Genomic DNA, 17,156 nt, shown 5'->3' with positions numbered 1-17,156 from the left:
TAGTAATATATCATACTGCAAATAAAGTCACAAACGTTTTCTGAGATATAAGGCATTGACACTGTGGCACAAAGGGTTAAGTTGGAAGCTGAAATGGTTTACAAGATATTTAACATAGTTAACGCATCAGTTACAGTTGGTATTAAAATGACAAAATTAGGGAAATGCGATGTTAGGGTTTTCACCTTACAAGCAGTGGAAGGGGCAAGGCAATACAAGCAAGCACAGATAGCCATCATCAAACAAAACAAACAATAAAACTCTGCAGAAAACACAAGAGACATGCATCATCATGGTACACTATGTGTATGGGGTTCGCTGCCATTTCAATGTGCTGGGCACAATGGGGGGGAGGGGGGCCTGCGTGTTCCACACCCCAAATTGGTCCTTAGAGATCTACTGGGATGCTGCACCTTTATATGTGTTTCATAGATACTATAAGATGTTTATTTCTGAATAAATAGTGTAGCAAAGGATATGCCAGAGACCTACAAAATTCTTTAAGTATACTGTGAAAACAGGATTGGGTGGAAAAAAAAAAGGTACATTTATTTCAGTATGTCATCTCAGAAAAAGTAAACTGAGATGACTCTTAACAACATATTTCTGAACTACATACAACTATTTACAGGAGTGTACTTTGCGAATTCCACACTCAACCCCTAATAAAGGTGATCTTGTGAAAAAGCAGGAACACAAATTGAGCAGCATACTAGGTGAATGCTTCTGTTTACATACAAACTTCAGCTGTAACAATGTAAATTACATAAATACTGTATAAAGATGAACAAACAAACACATTGTCATATCATTTATTGATATATAGTACCTCCTGTATAACTGGAACTGTAGCGCCTCCCAAGTACAGTACCCCTAATAGGTGTAGGTTAAACTCCCACTTTTGATAAAGCAATAATTGTTTGTTTGTGTTTTAAAATCATAACCACAGAGAAAAAAAGTGCCCGCCCCTGTGTGTATTTTGTGTTGTATGTTGTGTGTTAATGTTGGTGTATAGTCATTGGTACACGGGATATAAACGGGTCTGTGTAACACCAGTGTTTAAAATGTATATTTGTATTTAGGCACGAGGATTGCACAGCACTTCACTTGCAAGTAAAAAGTAATAATATGTGAGCATGGGGAATTGCACTTTATTAATTCACGTGCAGTTGTACCGCGACTCCAATTGAATGATTGATTAGCAATCGAGTCTCGGTACAGCTGCATAAAAGCAGCATGTTTTCATTCACTCGGGGTTGTGTGTTCGGTGAGTGGAGAATGGGATTGGAGACGGAGGTAATAATAATAATAATAATAATAGTAGTTAAAATATCAGTTCACCGTGTTTGTCTGTATAGTCCGTTTTGTTTGTCTGTTTATTTTGGCCTTACGTGCCGTGTGCTGTTTTTGTTACAACCTTTTTATTTACTGTCTGTTCATTCATTAAATGCTGAGCACAAGCAAGCGCGCAGCTTCCCCAAAACTCCACCTCTCTGTTGTTTATTTCCTGGTTCCTGGTTTCTGGTCTAACGTCACCCACTACAGCCATCTTTTTGACAATTTGTCAATCCAAAAACATTTTATTTTACAGTGTTTTACTGGTACTGAGAGAACATGAATTTTCAAGTACTATCTTTATATGTAACATATCTATATGCCACTTTCCAATTCTGTGCTTCTTTCCTTTGGAGGCTGCACACTGTAACTCTATAAATATGTAGGACCAACCTTTTTTTAATTAATTACAATTAATTAATATTAGTGCTTTGTCATATTGATAATGCAAGCACATTATTTGAGAATACTCACAGCAATAAGAACATGCTAGTATAAATTAAATATGCTGCCCGGCTGTGTTTTTTTTTTTTTGTAAACTGCTTCAAGATGCCTTGGCATGATAAGGAGCTATGTAAATGTGAGTTGAAGTTGTTGTCTAATGGCTTTTAAAATATATACACAATAAAAGATAATGTAGTGTCATTACCGATAGTGCTTGCCACAAATACTGTAGATTCAATATGTGTAGCTATCAAAAATGTGCATGTGTAGTGCCTGCTAATGCGCACTGGCAATAGATAAATGAAAAGTGGGTATATAGTGTGTCATATACTGGACACCTGAAGCACATGAATAACTTCAACTCCTGATTTAAACTCAGAAAAAATGTTTACCAACATGTTTCCAAATCAAACACAACAACATCAGTGTAACTCATATTTCATTGTAAAAAGTTTAGCTGCTGTATTTTTTTAAACCATCCACTTCGTTTTACACAAATTCAAGGCTATTTCCCCCAGATCTCGTCTATTCATTTGAATACGTTTATTCATTCACATTAGAATATATATATATATATATATATATATATATATATATATATATATATATATATATATATATATATACACACACACACACATACACACACACTCACATTCGGTTTAATAAATTCATATTTTTTTATGTGTTCAAATTTGTAATTTATTATCACCATTCATTTCTCTGTATTTTTATTATTAAAGAGGATGGGCTGAGGAACAAAACAAGAGTCCCCAATCTCCCTAGCATGCAGAATGTCTGAGATATAAGCGATTAAAGGGGACAGGAGAGCGCAGAGTCTCCAAGAGACAGCTAGCTTCTCCATTATACCTTCCCAGTGGACCTGGCTGCGGTTGACATCAAAGTCGAAATAATGTTTTTCACAAGAACGAAAAGCTCCATCTCACTACGAAAGAAATTAAAGTTTTTTGTGAAAATAATTCTATTTTCACAAGAACAAATTCTTTTTCAGAATAATTTTTTCATGAGATGAGTGACAAAGAAGATTAAAAAGGATAAAAATAAATACATTTCACAAAATGGAAAGATAATGTTACAGACAGTTTTATTGAGACAGATAAATATATATAATATTAAAGCCAGTATTCCAGAAGGAGTATTTAACATTAGATAGATAGATGAAGTTTACAATTAGGCATGCTTATAATTGAAAGGTAGAGCCCAGCATACAGTCACTATAAAGAATTGCAGTTAACATATTTAATTACTGTTAAAATACAATTCAGAGCCGCTGCAGTATGTCCACTGTTTGGTCATTTCAAACCTTTTCACAAAGCAAACATTAAGCTTTAAAAGCTGTAGTGTCCAGTAAAAAACCACATGAAAAATTTGTAGGTGAAAAATGCTAAAATAAAAGTCGATACACTTAAAAAAATATATAAACATGTGACATTTTTGGTCCACTAAAATAAAGGGCTTTCCATCGTTTCTGTAAGACATTTCAGTGTCCAATTTGAAAATACAACATAGAATAATAAATTAACATCCAGTACAAATAAAATGATGTCTGAGTTACAGGCTCTTGCAGTGTCTAAAAAACAAAAAACTAAATATTCAAAATATGGATTGTAGCATAACAGGAGAGCATAATAAATCAGACTGTATCATCTGACCTGAAACCGCCGAACTCCACGTGTTTGTTATCTGAACTCTAACACTGAGTCATTCAATGCACAGAGCAACTACAGTGTTGGGGTTATGTGTTTTGGGTGGTGGTTGACAGGGACGGAGTTAATTCCTATCCCTGCCAAATACATGTGAGAATGTGGCTGTTCCCAATACCTTGTTTCCATGGACAGCCAACTCGAATCGACTCAAGTGCGCCCGAATTGATTTGAATTCTCCCAGAACTCGAGTTGGTGAAAAATGAGGTGTTTCCATGTTTTTCCATGTTACCCGAGTTATCATGTGAATTGGCCAGGATATACTTGCAAGTTTAAGGTCAAGACGTGCACTCGCTGCAGATGATATTACAGTCAAATTGTCAGTGATTTAAAAGATAAATCTATAAATCCATCTAGATATTCTTTTGGATTTGTTTCATGCAGTATAGAGCTCTGGAAAAAATTGAGACCACTGCAAAATGATCAGTTTCTCTGGTTTTACTATTTATAGGTATTTGTTTGGGTAAAATGAACATTTTTGTTTTATTCTATTAACTACTGACAACATTTCTTCCCAATTCCAAATAAAAATATTGTCATTTAGAGCATTTATTTGCAGCAACTGGTCAAAATAACAAAAAAGATGCAGTGTTGTCAGACCTCGAATAATGCAAAGAAAATAAGTTCACATTCATTTTCAATCAACACAATACTAATGTTTTAACTTAAAGAGTTCAGAAATCAATATTTGGTGGAATAACCCTGATTTTCAAGTACAGCTTTCATGCATCTTGGCATGCTCTCCGCCAGTCTTTCACATTGATGTTGGGTGACTTTATGCCACTCCTGGCGCAAAAATTCAAGCAGCTCAGCTTTGTTTGATGGCTTGTGACCATCCATCTTCCTCTTGATCACATTCCAGAGGTTTTCAATAGGGTTCAGGTCTGGAGATTGGGCTGGCCATGACAGGGTCTTGATCTGGTGGTCCTCCATCCACACCTTGATTGATCTGACTGTGTGGCATGGAGCATTGTCCTGCTGGAAAAACCACTCCTCAGAGTTGGGGAACATTGTCGGAGCAGAAGGAAGCAAGTTTTCTTCCAGGACAACCTTGTAATTTGCTTGATTCATGCATCCTTCACAAAGACAAATCTGCCTGATTCCAGCCTTGCTGAAGCACCACCAGATGAGTCCAATTTTCAGCTTTGCCCAACACCTGGTCATCTAATAGTTAGACAGAGACCTGGAGAGGCCTACAAGCCATAGTGTCTCGCACCCACTGTGAAATGTGGTGGAGGATCGTGATGATCTGGGGGTGCTTCAGCAAGGCTGGAATCGGGCAGCTTTGGCATGAATCAAGCCAAGTACAAGGTTGTCCTGGAAGAAAATTTGCTTCCTTCTGCTCTGACAATGTTCCCCAACTCTGAGGATTGTTTTTTTCCAGCTGTTTTTTCTGCAAATAAATGCTCTAAATGACAATATTTTTATTTGGAATTGGGGAGAAATGTTGTCAGTAGTTTATAGAATAAAACAAAAATGTTCATTTTACCCAAACACATACCTATAAATAGTAAAACCAGAGAAACTGATAATTTTGCAGTGGTCTCTTAATTTTTTCCAGAGCTGTATATACTGGCTGTCTGATATGATATACGTCTTGGATATATATAAAGGTATATATATATATCTATATATATATATATATATATAGTATATATTATATATAATATATATACAATGATTGCATAACGTATTATATAAAACGTTTTATATATATATATATATTAATAAGTAACCCGTATTCATGTTTTCCCGCGATTTGAAAAGGGCACACTACGTTATGAAATGTACAATGACGCTAAACTTTATGATGTGTGATAATTGCAATTACTGTGCATGTTAATGATCTCCGTATTTACTATTGCTATTCTATTCATTATCACACGAAATAGTTGGCATATTATGGTGACACTAATTTTATTGTGCCATACTATGGTAATCAGAGTAAATATGTTAAAAATAATGAGATGAGCTGTATTCACATGATTTTTACTAAAGGATGTTCATTTTAATGCGCACACTAAAGTGATAATTTATTAGTGCATATGGGAACCAGGCTTTAACCACTGATAGGTGCACTACTTTCCTGGCCTGACAACTAGTGATGTGCAGTTCAATTCTTTCAAACTTTTTTCATTTCCAGTAAACTCAAAATACGTTGCTTTGTGCAGCATGTCATAGTGACGTTGTATGGTACAAGCTTTCATAACTGCAACCGTTGCACTGCAAATCAGACATATTGTCTTGCTGTCAAAATTCTTCATTGAACAATGATTTTGGAATCCTGTGTTCAGCCTCCACCTTTCGCTTCCGTGACATCACCAACTGGTTACTTGTTTAAAATTTTACTCAAAGTAAAATAAATAGTTTAAGCAAGTCTTTGCTTTGCTATCCTAATCAAAATTATGTGTGCTGTGTGCGTGAGGAAACGGATTCTGTGTGCTATTTGATTGGCTATTTTACTACCTCTGTGAAGTTTGATTGGCTTAATGAGAATCTCACTCATACTGTACATGTTGATTACATGTTTTATATTAAAGAGACGGGTTGTTTTAACGAAGAATTCCAAAATGATACAGTACAATGCAACAGAATTTAACTAATGGGCGGGCCATATGCATTAAAGGAGAAAGGAAAAAGGCTTTTATAATTAATTAATTTATTTCGTTTTACATCAGACAAGGAATACATGTTAAAACTAAAAGGTTAGCAGTGCAGTTTCACTTTATGTTGCCACTGCCTGTCCCCAGCTGAGTGCTGTGTCTGCTGATCGCTCATTTTTGGTCAATGTAAGTCACCTCTACCTTCACCTTCACAATAACCTGCTGACCAAAAGATATGCCAGGACTGCTGGGGCTTTTGATATCACAGTGGTCATGGGAAGTCTCTGACATTATCACACACATTAAATTATCGCTCATAATACATGCAGCATGCAATGTATGGTATGTAAATTATCCAAATACTGTGCACGTATATTAATGTGTTCTGTGTTAGTAAATGGGTAAGTAAATTTAAATTTATCGCGTACATTAGTCTCACTACTTTACATGCGCGCTAACTCCAAATTTAGTTCCCTTTCGTAAATGAGGCCCATAGTCTGATTTAAAATATAATGTAGACTTTTTATTTTATTGCTTGTATGCATTGCCCCCAACAAAGATGGAAACCAGAAAACAGATATTTCAAGATATTGATGTCAGAAAACAAAGAAGGTCTCCTTCCTGACAGCTGCTATTTTGAGAAAAATTTTAAAATAAACAGCAGGATAATTTTAGAAGTTACATTAAAACTGTATTTGTGTGAATTTGAGAAAATCCAAAAAACATTAAGTTGATGTACCTTTCTTGATGTTTGGTTAGTCATTTTATTCATTTTTGCAACATACAAATAAAATAAAATAAGATGAGGTACAGTCCAGAAATCAGTTGCAGCGGTATCTATAAAAAGGTGTTGGAAACAAACCACAAAACGAGTAATGCAGCAAGCAATAGCTTTTTTATCCACAGCTGTGAAAACCTTTGTCAGCTTTAAGAGGCTGCTGCTGTAATTCTTTTATTTAATGATCGGTGTGCAAACATCTGTAGTATTAGAGTGGGCATGTGGTATTTAGAGGAAACACAAGGACAGCTTGTAAAAGGGCAAATAGCATAATGAGTGTTAGTGATGCAAATAAGTAACTGGTAATAAGAAATTAAAATAATTAAAGGTGACTTTCAGATGTGCACACATGGGGCCTATACTTACCACTAGCACTGATTATTATTAGGTATTTATATTTATTTCTGCAGTGTATCTACAGTAGCATATATAGTTCTATTTGACTAGCATTCCATATATTAATCAACATATTCAAGGTCAATTGCTAGAACGGGCATTTCAAATCTGTCTCCTAGACCAATTTGGTGGCCTGCTATTAATGCTGCATTTGAAAGACCTTCCTTTTTACAGTCAATCAATTATTTACATTGTCATTGTTAATAAATAATAGTCTACATGTAAAAGTTGGCCTCCTTGAAAATATAGGCATACAACTTAAGCAAGACGTCTGAAATTTATTTTTACTTGAAAATGTTATACGATTTCTAGGTATTGTAACTAGCGATGGGGTGTTATAGCCTATTTAGCCCTTGCTTACTACATATCTCAGTATATCTTCCATCTTCAAATATATGCAAAATAATTTTAAAGAGCAATCAAAACCACAAAGGCTGGGTTACGTCATTTTTTGTTTTTGTTTTAATTTACTACCAGTGCAGAATGACTAATGTGAGACATTACCTTTGCAGTAATTTTTCCTTGCTGTTTGTATGCATTTATTCCACTTGTGTTCATGTGTGTGTATTTTTTAGGACCCCAAGGCAAAATATGACCCCACCGAGGATCGGGTCAACCCCACCGGCTTGGGGTTAATTGACATTTTTAGAAACCCAAAATCTTTTTGTGTTCGGCTCGGGGTTGTCTTGCAAATGACCCCATCGCGATGCAGAACATTCACTTTACCCAAAGCCAATCTGAAGGATGAACTGATACCAGAAGAAGACCCGATCATCCCTTCATGTCAAAATAAGACAAGTTTGAATTATTCTCCAAAGTAGCCCAAATGTGTCAAACTAGGCTACTTTGGAAATAAAATAATACATAAATAACAATTAATACAGTAACACATGCATTGCAGACATATGCTTTCAAATAAAATTATAAAAGAGAAGGTGTTTAGTTTGTCCAATAAAAGGTATCTCTTTCTCCTTGTTTAAACAATATTAATAAATACATAAATAAACCAGGAGGTTTGACTATTTTATTTAAAAGCATAGGTGGTTCCCTCGGGTCTGCCCCCTGTAGATGTATATGAGCTAGTGGGAGTGCTACGGATGAACCAAGCGTGGATGGAGAAAACCACAGCATAAAAAAAAAAAAAACAAAGAAAAGATTATTTGTGCAGCGAGGAAAGAATTTGGACAGACCCCGATAATTGTATAGGGTAGTGAGGGAGTGCATGAGAGTAGGATGAAGACCATGGCCGTGGGGGTAGCTACAGTCGGGGTAAATGCTGCAGAGTGCAGCACCTTTATTTTGTAGTTTTATTACTGTTTTGTATTTTCCCCTTTTCTTTCACCTTTTGTCCTTTATGATTATTATTTACAGAGTACCTGCGAGTGCACCTGCAGTGGACTGTGTACCTGTGTACTGGTATGCCCGTGGATTTGTTTACCGTTGCCAGTACTCAAGCCATGGACAACAGCGCCCTCTAAAGGCTAAAAATGAGAATTAAAAAAGAACTAAGAAAACTGGGCACCTGTGCAATGTTTGCAAGTACACTTTTCATTCCCGTGTCAGTGAATACCCACACCCTTCCACATATATAAAGCCAACTGAAGGAGTCTGCCGTTCGATCAATCAACAGCAGCTTCTAGGCCTCTAGCATACTGCAATAAAACACAGGTAACTGGCGAGAGGTCAAATTTGTGGTCTACACAATCAAAGGCTTTTTCCTGGTCTATGGAAATCAGACCAGCATTGAAGCCAAACAGATTGGAGCAAGCTAAAACATACTGCACCAAAAAAATATAAAAAATTGACCTAATGGGCACACAGTATGATTGATCAGGGTGCACAGTGATTGCATAATTGTTCAGTCTGCTGGTCATAGCCTTGGATAGGATATTAAAGTCTGAGCAGAGGACGTTCCAGGTCTTAATGAGACACAAGTATCTGGCTTTGGGCAACAGTGTAATAATGGCTCTTTGGCAGCTGAGAAGCCGCTCTCCCTCCCATCAGGGACCAGAAATTTGTGCACAGTTCAGCAGGGATGTCATTATTTCCAAGGGCACTCCCTTTATAGTCAATTGAGTGTAGCTCTTCCAGTGTCAGGGAGTGCTCCAGCCTGAAGCCTCCTCTTGACTGACCTTCGGCAGGTCCTGCAAGTATTGCTCAACCTCTGAATCACGCGCAGTCTCCGCTGTGAACAGTTGAGTGTAAAAAGACAGAGTATACTCGCGGATCACTTCAGGTTGCAGCAACTCTTGCCCTGTCATGGTCTTAAGGGAGTGCATGCCTCTACATTGTGCCTTTTTCTTTTCCAGACAGAAGAAAAACTGAGTGGGAGCATTTATATCTACCAAGTTCTGGAATCTGGCCCTCATTAGCACACCCTGTACTTTAGCGCCCAACAAATCAACGAATAACCTTTGTTTGTATTTATGTTCTTCTATGAAGTGAATATTATACCGAGACTAGACCTTGTTGAAGCTCTAGGATGTCTCCTTCCAGCTGTCCAGGCTCTTTGTAACATTTTGAGTGTACTGCTGACAGAAGAGTTTGTTATGCATCTTCCCTATGTCCCACCCCTACCTGAAAGAAGAATAAAAACCCTTCTGCCACCTCCACTTCAGCCACAAGAACAAAAAAAGATCATTAAAATATTTATCTTGTAAAAAGCCTGGTGTTAAAATGCCAATATGAACTAGGTGGTTTAAAAACAGGCATTAAAACATCCACAGTGATTCAGTGGTCAGCCAGGCCATTGGGGGTGATCAGACACTTTTTAAAACAATTTATTTGATGTTTAAAAATATTAAATCTGTATAATCTAGCCACAGATAAAATGCTGGAGTCTGCCATAATTCAAGTAAACTGTTTAATATTATAATTAAAAGACAATAGCACAGTAGCTGACTTGAGGCTATGAGTGATTTTTGTCTAGACCATCACCCACAGTGCAGTTCCAATCCCCTCCTATGATTAATACATCTTCTATCTTAGAACCCTTTAACACCACCCCAAGAGTCTGGAGGAACTGTACCCTGTCCTTGCCAACTGTGGGAGTGTACCCATAAAGGCCTGCCCTGGATTATCTAATTAAAAACAACAGAATCAGGTTTAAAATGATCAGAGAATAAAATGTCAACACCAAGGACTGGTTGTACAAACAAGATCAAAAAACAGGATGGGATCCGGGCTCACTGGAGCCGGAACTTGAGAAGGCGTTGTACTAAACAGATCGTGAGCAGGCTCCACTGATCCGATTTTGTGATCCTATTCTGGCGTTGCCGTAACTAGGGAAACTTGGTTTTTATGTTTTGTTTTTTTGTTTTTTACTTCTAAAAAGTTTATAATAAATGTTACCGTTCACAGTCGTGTGTATTTTCCAATGGATACACTCACAGTGTTGTATTCTTTACACCGGTAAGTTAGCCACCAAACACACAAACAGCTAGCTTTAGCATCGGTTCAGGGCAAATTAGCGACACATTTTGAGCAAATTGAATCAAGGGCTGATGATAGCTGCCACTAGATCAAGGAGATCGTGGCTGTCAAAGAAGGTAAGCTCATTAAGAAAAAAAAAAAAGGAATTGACAAAAACAAGCAAAAACAAAAAAATGACAGTGTTCAACCTGATTAAACCAATGATTTAATTGTAATCAATAAAATGATAATGGCAGTATGACTTTGTCAACACACAAAACAGGTGTAATAATATTTAGTTATGAGGCTTCGTCAGTCAGTCAGGTCTACTGTATTAGGCCATGACATATTATAGACCTGACTGAGTGTTTTCTATACAGTGATATTTTTTTAATATAGTATTTATGGCTACTTTTAAATGCACCATTACTTAGATAACGTTAATGTTTTCTAAAAGGTTAAAGTATCTCTGTTTTCATATAAAAATATTTTTGTGAAATCCTGCAAATATTTGAAAAGTTTATTAAGTTACCGCTATGTCAATCAATGATCTAAATAGTGTACTTATTTAAAGATTACTTTAGCAATTGTAAAAAAGAGTTTCCTTTACGCATTATGATGGTGTATGTCAAACATTTCTGTTGTTTAATATATATTACAGTTTCATTTGTTTAATTCGCAACCATCAACCGTAGATCAGGATCAGGTTGGGATCAGAGCTGAGTTTTAAATGGAGGAATTACATTATTTTGTTTATTCCTTTGTTCAAAACTAAAAACATTTAATTTCTCCATTTATAAAATGTTCAATGAAGTTCTGATCCCACTGTGATCTTGGTCTGAAGCAAGATCGAAATAGGATCAGATCTTGTTTTACTCGCCGAAAACCTCTAGAGGGTTTTGCCTATCTTTAAAAACCCGACCTATTCGTATCTAATGGTTTTGAATAAAACAAATTACGTTTACTTCCTCCATTTTTCAAAAGTGGGATCAAGTTCTGATCCTGCTCAAAAGCAAGATCAAGTTTGAGCTCAGATTTGAGGTCAAATTGAGCACTGATCCATTTAGTACAACACAACTCGGATCAAGATCAAGATCTGAGCCCAGGTCTGGGATCGGATCCCTTTAGTACAACCGGTCCCAGCACTAAGATTAGACCCATGACTCAAATAAACTTTTCCTTTCCATTCTTTGAATCAGTCTATCTCTGCTATGCCATTACTATGGGTTTCTTGTAAAAAAAGAGACGCTGATTCTTTTCTGAGTTAAAAATTCAAATTCTGCTGCCCTTTTAGTTACATCTCTGCCTCCCTTTATATTGAGGCTACCCAAAGTAAAATTATTCATAATTAAGAGTTTAAAAAGAAAATAAACAAAGAAAACAAAACAGAAGAAAACAGTTTCCCTGTGTTAATCTATCCATTTTTATCCTTGAAGAGAAGCACAAATTTTCTTTAATAGATTTTTAACCCGTACTGTTCCTTGGCAGTTATTTCTGTGACTGGACTTTTTTTTAAAGCGGTTTACAACAATTGACAAATAGCTTGAAATTAGGGAAGATATCTTTAATAACAACCTCCAGTTTCCCTTTGACTTTTTTTAGAACATCTTTGATACTCTGTACTGAATACCTGCCCCATACACCATGACTACCGTTGAGAGGCTCGGCTTCATCAGATTTAGCCTCACTGTCTTTGTCTGTCTCCTCCTCCACTACAGTGCTGATCACTGAGTCCCTGTGGGGAGCCACAACCTCTGCCTGGGGCTGAGAACTCGGCAGAGCAGCCAAATCGAGGCCGATGGTATAGCGGGTCTGCTGACAACTAATACATTATTGTTGCTGCTATTATTCCTCGCTATGGATACACATTTGTCATTTTTATTTGGTCTTTTTTAGACTTGGGGTAATGAAGCATAGTTCTCATTAACCCCCTCCATGTCATCCTCTGCCTTGGCTTCATGGTCATCCAGCACCTCGGCGTGCTCCATCTCCTCCTGGGCCTGCAGCTGTAGCTGTGTTGCCTACCTGCTCTGGGTTTTCTTTATTTTCTGCATTGCTCTGAGTCTCCCCACTCCTGCCAGCTGAACCAGCTGGCACTTCTCTGACTGTATCAATGAGCTTGTTACACATCTCCCCACATCGGCAGCCCGTTCTCAGGGCTCAGGAGTGGCCAGGCCGGGGGTTTCTTGCCTGTCACCGTCCCTACGCTCCTTTGTCCCAGAGCCACCTTTATCCAAATCCCATTTGTTTTTCATATGTGGTCCATCCCGCACGCATCTGAAACACTTCATGCTCTCAGAGGAGGCAAAAACAATGTCATCATTCCCGTCAACTTTGTCTTTAAGAGATCATTATCCAGGTCATTTAAAATCATATTAACTTGTCTCCGGAAAGACATGACATGTTTCAGCTGCAGGGTCTTGCGCCCAATGGGAACGTGCTTGATTCCCAACATTAGTTTCCCGTGTCTTGCTAGTTCCCTCTCCAGCTCTTCATTCTGAAGAAACAGCGGCGTACTGGAGAGGGTGACTTTGACAGTGGGAGTCACCAGAGGCAGCACAGAAGCTGACTACCTTTTTCTGTAATGCCGTGCAACAGGGCGTTATTGACAAATCAGTGTTATTTAAAAAGACCACTATGGCTCTGCTTATACTAGAAGCAGACACAATGCTCTCACAACCGATTACTGCCCCAGTGGCCAGGGAACAGGCCTCAATGAGACAGGTTCAACTGAAATAATTTTCAAACCATAAGAGAGGAATTGGCGTTAACATACTGGCACAGGCATCCAGTGCTACTCCAGCAGAAAGCTATACAAACAGTGATCCTAATTCTAATAATCCCTGTATGCACAATGGTGAGCTAAATAACAATACGTTTTGCTCGTTCTGCTTAATACAGTCTTGAGGAAAATCTATCTCAAACACACATTTACTTCTGGACTCGTAGAACAAAGGAACTGGTTTTCCAGCTCCTTTTTAAAGTATGTGGCCAGGGCTAATTGATAATCAATGAATTAATTAACACCTGGCCACATTTCATACCTGTCTTGTCAGGGAGGGGTTTCTATCCACAACCCTGCCATCTGTAGTACATACTTTTTTTTAAAACAAACTTTATTTACAAACCTAAAAAGAAACAAAACACAAAAACACACTCTTTCCATGTGCAGGGCCTCAGCCCTGCCACAATCCAATATCAATTTCCTTTACAGGATACCATGCAGGAAACCCACCAAGGGAAAACAGTAAGCTCCCTAATTATTTGGCAAAGAAACAATATGGTATTGAAGTCTGCCAACAAGGGAGGTGCATTTGTCATTTGGAGCTTGGACCTCTAAGTTGCCGGGACTCACAAATCCATGAGATCCCATTACTAATTACCAGAAGCAAGCCAAGGTTATCATCACTGTACCATTAACGAACTGCCTCCAGCACCAGTGAGACTCAATACTGACATTCAGTGAACCTCCAGATCCAGCCCCCTGCCACAAAATGTCTAAAGAACACAACTGGCAACCTCATCTTGATCACCTGCTGATACCCAACAGACCAGTTCTGCTTTGCTCTTTTATTTCTGAATACTTTAAATTTGGTAGCTCTGAACATTGCATTTTTAACTTAAAGTTCACTATACACCACCATCACACGTGCTGACAGACTACAGAATAATAACTAACTTGCAATTCCAGTAGTGAGTGACAACAGCTTAAAAAAGGGAAAATTGCTGTCGGACTGACAACCGATGTGTTGGGGAATCCCTGCATTCTACAATTCTACAAGTTGTTTATGACCAAAGAACAGCAAAGCAACAAAATGGGCACAAGCCATTTCAGGTATAAGTGCTATATTCCATATCTGTTTAGTAATTATTGCTAATTATGTAGCTTTTCCGCATTTTGCCATAGTGCAATAACTGCTTTCTTTTACTCCTCAGTCAATTCTGCTCCACCTTATTTTCAACTTATATTTACTTCCGATCACTTGAAGAATCCTCATTTCACTATCATTTCCTCTGCTTGGAAGAAATTAGTCTTTTACAACATCTCTTGAGTTAATAAAATTAACTAATATCCTTTTATGAACACTGTTTTCTATCTCTTAAAGATGTTGAACATTTTGATACTGGTGCTTATGAATTTCAAGGCTGTTTCAAAGGAACGTTGTTTGCTGCATCTTGCCTGAAAGTTTGCTGCCGGCAGTTTTTCTGACAAAACCCATTTGTCTTTGATGCATTTCTGTTGATGTTCTTCTTTAGGTCAAAAGGATGTTTGACCTAAATTACTTAACCAATCATACACACCGCAAATCATTGACTACCAGGACATTTTAAATGAATATACAGTATGCAGATGTGGCAGGCTGGCGAGTGGAAATAGGTCCAGAAACAGACTGCTGTTCAAAAAATCCTAATTTTATTATAAAAAAAAAAAAAAAAAAACACAAAAATAAAGTGCACAAGGGCAAAACAAAGATCTTTAGACACAAATAAAGCAAAAACAAAACTTACAAAAAAATAAGGTTTCCAGGCTTGGCAATGCCTTCACTGGATTCAAAACTTTCAAACTAACAAACAACCACATACACCAACCTGCTTCCTCAACTCCCTCCCCTCAAATGAGAAGCAGAGACCTCCTTTTATGTCAGGTGGCTGGGTGCTGATTGATCATTAATTAAACTAATCATCTAATCAACCCCAGTCACCTGAACACAATGAACCCAGGCAGGTAGGGAAATTTAACCCCATCCCTGCCAATTTCTAAAGGGCAGAGCTATGCTCTGCCACACACCTCCCCCCATGTACAACGTATACCGGCTGCAATCAGCCAACTCCCAACACCCCCCCCCCCCCCCCAAGAGTCCAATTATGTCCCTTGGGTGGGCTGTTTTGGTGGGTGGTGGTGGGTGGGGTTGATGTCAGAGCCCCCAAGCCTTCTTTTGTTGAGGGGGCCCCGAATCTCCAAGGTAGTATGGCGACGGTAGCCCAGCTCCCTCTGGTGGCGGAGGCGGCGACGGCGGCCCGGCTCCCTCTAGTGGAAAAGGTGGCAGCGGACCCTCGGGAGGCGACGGCAGCAGCGGACCCTCGGGAGGCCTAAAAAACAAAAAGGAGACACCAGCAGCCCCAGGCAATGCGAAGCAGCAGGCAACCCCAGGCGATCCAAATACATCACCCCTGAGCAGAGCGGGCGTGGCATCCCTAAACCATGCAAGGCAGGCATCCTTGGGCCATAGCTCCTCCCCTCTGGGCTCTGAGAGCGGCGGCTCCTCCCCTCTGGGCTCTGAGAGCGGCGGCTCCTCCCCTCTGGGCTCTGAGAGCGGCGGCTCCTCCCCTCTGGGCTCTGAGAGCGGCGGCTCCTCCCCTCTGGGCTCTGAGAGCGGCGGCTCCTCCCCTCTGGGCTCTGGGAGCGGCGGCTCCTCCCCTCTGGGCTCTGGGAGCGGCGGCTCCTCCCTCTCGGGCTCTGGGAGCGGCGGCTCCTCCTCCTCCCTCTCTGGCTCTGGGAGCGACGGCAGCTCCTCCTCCCTCTCTGGCTCTGGGAGCGATGGCAGCTCCTCCTCCCTCTCTGGCTCTGGGAGCGACGGCGGCTCCTCACCCCTCTCTGGCTCTGGGAGCGACGGCAGCTCCTCACCCCTCTCTGGCTCTGGGAGCGACGACAGTTCCTCACCCCTCTCTGGCTCTGGGAGTGACGGCAGCTCCTCACTCCTCTCTGGCTCTCGGGAAGACGGCTCACCCCTCTCTGGCTCTCGGGAAGGCGGCTCACCCCTCTCTGGCTCTCGGGAAGGCGGCTCACCCCTCTTTATTGGAGTGACCGGGGCATCTCTAATGTCTACCGCCAGGTAATTAACCACCATATGGGCAACCTCTGGGAAGGACGCCAGGTGGTGTTGTTCCTCCCACTGTTCCCACCTCTCCCCATCTCGACGCCACAGCGTGTTGATAACTATGGGGAGATCGTGGATGAGGTCTGCCTCAGGGTGCATCAACCAGTCCCAGATCTCCTGGGACGGTGGTGAAGGAGGTAGTGGTGTGGCCCCTGATGCCCAGGGTGAACACTGCACCTCTTCCTGGGCCTGGTTATAGGGGCATCCTGCCCAGTTGTGGCTGTCCTCCTCACACCTGCCACATCAGTTTGCCGGTGGCACATCTGGGCAGGACCGCCAATGATGGTCCTCCTTCCCGCACCAGGAACACCAGGGGAAGAGGCTGGCCGGGTCCTCCAGTGGTGGCTGCAGCAGCTTACATTTCTTCAGCTGCTGCTTGTCCTGCCTTTGCCGCTGTCTGCTCTTCTTTCCCATGTTTTTTTAAAAAAATTCCACAAAACAAAAAAAAAAAATACTGCTTTGAGCCTCTAGGTCCCACTTCTCACACCAAATGTGGCAGGCTGGCGAGTGGAAATAGGCCCAGAGACAGACTGCAGTTCAAAAAATCCTAATTTTATTATAAAAAAAACCACAAAAATAAAGTGCA

Source organism: Polyodon spathula, chromosome 15 (genome assembly GCF_017654505.1).
Source record: "Polyodon spathula isolate WHYD16114869_AA chromosome 15, ASM1765450v1, whole genome shotgun sequence".
NCBI classification, from domain to species: Eukaryota; Metazoa; Chordata; class Actinopteri; order Acipenseriformes; family Polyodontidae; genus Polyodon; species Polyodon spathula.
Note: the sequence above shows the minus strand (reverse complement) of the source record.